The sequence below is a fragment of the Austrofundulus limnaeus genome, unplaced genomic scaffold (genome assembly GCF_001266775.1).
Source record: "Austrofundulus limnaeus strain Quisiro unplaced genomic scaffold, Austrofundulus_limnaeus-1.0 Scaffold28, whole genome shotgun sequence".
NCBI lineage: Eukaryota > Metazoa > Chordata > Actinopteri > Cyprinodontiformes > Rivulidae > Austrofundulus > Austrofundulus limnaeus.
In genome coordinates, this window is record NW_013952430.1 from 3,230,588 (window position 1) to 3,236,227 (window position 5,640).

Here is a 5,640-nt window from a genome sequence, read left to right on the forward strand (position 1 = left end):
CTGAAAAGGAAATTAAGTTGAATGATAGTGTAAGAAAAAATGTTTTCAAAAAACACATTTCATGCACTTCCTGTTGAGTTTATTTATATACTGTGTTTCATCATATACATAACTGATAGAGTTTTAGACTTATGCAGAGCTTATGTGCAACTTTGGTGAAAAAAGCAGAACTTAAGTGTAACATGTTGGATCACATGATATCAGATCAAATCTGCAGCTTGTGAGACAAATAATTTTAAACTCTGGCACAAGTCATTTAAACAATATGACAGAGCTGATGTTGTTAAAGAAAATACTAAGATAAGCAAACAATTTATTTATTTATTTATTTATTTATTTATCTTTTTGTCCTGGTTGTGTTTCCTGTTTGAAAACAAAACTATTATGCCATTTTTGCTTTGCAAGGCCCAGATCTGTCTGGATTCAAACCCAGATCCTTTGTATTTTCATTTTGCCATTACGGACCACTTCCAGCCCAATTTCTGGAACCCAGAGACATTGGGATTCTTTTCAGGCTGGGCTGCTGAGGTCGAATTGATGTTACTTTGCTCTGTTTGAGCTTGTCTGGAATTATATGGAGACTGAGGTGAAGCATCACAAGCTCGATGTTGTCCATTGTTGTGTCACAAAAAAGACTACGTCACATCAAAATTTGCAAGTTTTTAATGTGATGATCCCTGCCCACAAAGCAAACAACCAGGGCCGCGCCATACAATGCAAAAATGACATTAGACTGTGGTGTGCCACACAGTAGTTTTGATGTGTTTTACTTTGCCATGTTTTCTCATGAGACAGTTGTAATTACTCTCAAGGAGCAGCATTGTTCAGCATATTTATAAATTCTGGTTGCGTCAGCTCTTACGTTCAGCTGGTTTTCTTCGTTGTGGCTTGCTGAAGTTGGTTTTGCTTCCTAGTTTGGTTCACTTGAGGGTTGGACCCTATTTAGTTGGGACTTGTCAAGTTGTGTCTGGAACAGCTGTTCTGATATGCCTCCATGACTCCTGTGTGTTTGTACATGTTGATGGACTGAACTACTCCAGAGCTGCAAGTCTGCCTCAGACAAGGTGATGCAACTCTGAGCCAAATAGCTGCAACGCAGCGCCTGGCACTGCAGTGCTGCTCATGTGCAAAGGTGCTTTGATACAACCTATAAGGTTCATGTGCTGATGTGCACAGACTGATTTTCTTAGAAAATCACAGCCTTCTGAAGAGATAAGAGGTCTTCTCACTACCGTCATCAAAGAAACATTATGTATGATATTAATAAATTATTTATTAATAGCATATCTATTGAGAGGACATGAATCAAATCTTGAAAAGAAGAAAGAAACAGGGTCACATGACGCAACAGTTTGTGTGCCTAGTGACACATACATAAAATGTTGCAGGAAAAAAATATTTGTAGCATTCTCGGAAGAACCTCAAGTATTTATTTTCATTTTAATGCTGCATTTCTCTTGTGTCCACACATGTGCTCTTAATGGGGTATTTCCAATCACATCAAAAGTCCATTAATGATGCTGAAGGATTTTTTTTTCTATTCCTGTTTTTTAAACACAGACTAAAATACCCTCTTAAGGAGTCATGTAACTGTTTTAAAGAATGAATGCATTTGCTCACTGTATATGTATATGATGTATGTACTGTAAATGATGTTGCCCCTACCCCATCTTCCCATTTCTAAGTGTTTTTGCACTTTCAAGTCAACATTGTAAAGAAGAATTTGTTCTTAATGTTTTGCCCGGTGAAATAAAAGTTAAATAAAAATTAAAAATATGTTTACTACTGATTTTAATGCATCACCCATACTGTTTTATTTTTTAGGTTATACTGTATTTTGATTGCTACTTATTTTGCCTAATTATCTTTTTTATGATTAAACTGTGATTTAGTTGAGGTACAATCCTGTTTGAGTGACATGTCACAGTTAACTCACACAGAATGTGCTCTCTGTGATACATTAGTTAACACATGCCTTAATTACTGACTACACATAGATTTTTTCTCATCAGCCTGCAGGCCGTTTGTTTGAGGAAGTGGTCATGTGTCAGGGAGACTGCCTGCAACCGTGTAATGTCCTGTTTTGAGGGAGGGGCAAGAATCTGAAGATGGTGTTAAATGTGATTACATTTCCTGGTTCTTGGCCAAATTCAGGACAATAAATGTTTGTATTTGGTCCAGCTGCTTGGTATTGGATGGGTTTCTTACTTATACATAACATCCAAGTCTTATTCTGTATTTATTTCCTTGTTCCTGACATGCATCACAGTGACTGAATAAGCATTATTTTTCATAAAGATCCTTAAAATGCTCCTGCATACCCATAACTTTGGAAAGATAGTACTGCATATTTGTTTTCTTTTTATTTGTGTTCTGTTCAGTAAACCGAGCACTGTAGCTGTGTTTTCTCATTACTCCCCTCTATAACAATGTCCATAGCAAATTGCAGTGCTTTGTACTTGAATAAGTACATTTTGCACATCAGCCATCTATTAAATTGCACTTTAAAGACTTATCGAATTGAGATCTCAGGTTTAGTTTATGGTCAACATAAGTTTAGGTGGAATTTGTAATTTCTTTGGAAAGCAGAGTTATTATTTTTAAATGGACAAAAAATACACTCAAAAGCTTTCTAAAGTATCCATCATGCATGCACAGATATTTTAGCACACAGTTGTGTCTTCAACAACCACAAAATGTTGAAATCTGTTTTGCTGACGCATGACAGTGAGGGTTGTGAAAATTAGTTACCACATAAACAAACCATTTGAGCCTTTTCTCAACTTGTTTCCTGCCTCATTTCCAGCTGGCGTTACTCCTATTGTGGCTGCTGAGTTCACAAAGAATAAAAGTAACAAATTATTAATCTTAAACCTCAGATAAATGTGGAAAAACTATGCTTCAGTATTTTTTTGTTATGTCATGCTCCTCTGTAAGTGGCATGACCTCTCAGGTATGACAACACATGTAGCGTTTTTGTCCTCCTGATACGTTTTGTTACTTGGATGGTCTGAGGATCGTCCGATTTTAACACTTGGATCTGTCTCAGCCCTGGGATGTTTTGCCTGACAATTGTTTTGTGATGAACACATTTTTTTAAGAATAATCTGGGACTTCCTGTCTCCCTTATCTTTTTACCATGACAAAATGCCATTTAGATGAAGTTTTTGTTTCTTTTTTCTATTTTTGCAAGAGCTGAAAAAGAAACAAGCAGAACAAAGTTTCTCCGCCAATGAGATCATAAATCTCAAAAGGCGAACCAAAATGACCTCATTACTATGGTCATTTCAGCCCAGTTCAAGGTACTTCTTTCTTCCATTTTTGTAAACAAAAGCCAATGATAGTGGTTTTGAACTGAGGTGCTGAATGTGTGACTCTGTGGTCCTCAGGGAATGTCCTTGGAGGCCAGATGTCCCTGGTAGTGTTTGCCAAGTCAAATAAATTTCAGGTCCAAACAAATATAATCTGGAAATTGCAATGGATGAGAAAAAGGATACTCATACCCTGTCTTCAGCATGGACAATGTGTCATAGGTCTTAGGTTGTAACTGAATTCCTCGGTAACCATCTGGTGTTTGGGGTGGAAAGGTGGTGGTGGTGGTGGTGGGGGGGGGGGGGGTCACATCAGGATCAACCTCAAGCAATAATACTGTATAAAGGGTCATTGTCTGAGTCTGAGTACAGTCTAAAAAGGTTGAGAAAACTTACACTTTATAACTAACTTCTTCAAAAATATACAACCTTGCTCATTTCCAGGCAGGTAGATTTCCATGAATTTTAATCTAAACATCTAGTTTGCATGTTCATGAGTTGTCTGTCTGCATTTACATATCAGTTTTACCCTTAGAAACAGGTGTTCTGACAAAGTTATGTTTGCAATATAACAGAGTCTTGTGGCTGTGTGCAGCTATCCTTTCATGTAAAAACCTGTTGTTTTTTTTCTGTTGTGACAGCATCTGCTGTTCATTTCATACTTCACTTGCAAATTCAGGATTTCTGACATGGAATGGCTTATTTTGTGGTATTGAACACACTTCTACAAATATATATATATATATATGTTTTTCCATCTGGCTCACGCTTCACAGGCACAGCTAAGTGTGGAGGAAGACAATAGACTGAAGGTCTCTGACCACAGCATCCTGAATATGTCTCCTCTTGGCCCTAAAACAGAAAAAACCACAGCGGGCTGAGCCGTTTCATCCACTCTGTGTCTGACAGAAAGAGACAGTAAGAAGTTAATGATGGATAGCTGTGAGGAAACATGTGCACACCTGGTTCCTGTTGTGCTTTACACATTAGGCATGGTGGTTGTTTGGAAGAGACAGATGTTGGTAAAAGTCAAACCACTGAAATCCTCAAAGAGTAATCATGTTCAGAAGTACTTCCTTTATAATCACAGTGTTGCCCAGGATAAGTGTTGTTCATTTTGAAAGGACCATCTAAATTTGTTATTTGTGTTCCTGTCAAATGATTTTAATTATATACTACAGAAATGGAAACAAAATACTTCAATATTCTCATACATTTCCAAAACATTAAAAACATGGGGGAAAATGCAATGAAATAAAAACAATAATTAAAAAAGCATAAAAATTCACAAATAGACACATTCATTTGATTTGCTTATTTGCAATTCAAACCTGACACATCACAATATGTCAGGACTTCTTCTTTTTTATCTTTGGTTTGCTGAACAAAATTTAAAAAAAGAAAAAAAACGTGATACTCATTCATTTTTCTACAGAAATGCCTCAACTGTGTGACGGTCAGCACACAGTTGGTCCTGCATCGACATCACATGTTTTCTGTCACACCTGACTTCCTCCTACAACAACACAGTTCCTCTTTTGCCATCTTATCAAATGCTTTGCCTGGATCTTCAAAGATGCATTGTAACTCTATCTGACCACGGATCCATCACAGTCAACACTCTCACATTTAACGTCATACAGCAATTCCAGTGAAGTTGGGACAGTGTAAAACATAGATATGAACAGATAAACTTTGTTGTTGTTTTTTTTGCAAATCTTCACTCATTTTGAATTTGATGCCTGCAACAAGTTCTAAAAAGGCTGGGACAGGGGAATGTTTACCTTTCCTTTTAACAATACTCAGTACACGTTTGGGAACTTTCCTGTTTGAACTTTGTGTCTTTGTAATGTTTTTAAATGAATATACAGTTGGCTGTAAAGGACTTGCAAATTCTTGTATTCTGTTTTTGTCTATGTTTTACACCAGTGTTTCCCAAAGTTGGGGTCGGGACCCAAAGTGGGGTCCCAAAACATCAAGGTGGGGTCCTGAAAAGATTTTCTGAATTAATTACATTTTTGCCTTAGTTGTTACAAAGGAGTGAGGTTAGTATATTTAACATGGATAAATGTAGTATAAAATATTGTTACTATGCCCATGTTTAGTTGACCTGATACAAATGTTTATCATCCAAAAATATCTGGGGCCACAGGTCTCTGCTACTGTTATTTTGTGGGTCAAAAGCTGAAAAGTTTTGGAACCACTGAACTTTGGTTCCCAAAGTTGGGCTTGGGACCCAATTATGGGCCATGAAGCACCTTGGATAATCTCCAGAAATAAATTTAAAGGATAATAAAATAATTGCTGATGTAATATTTTCCCTATAATT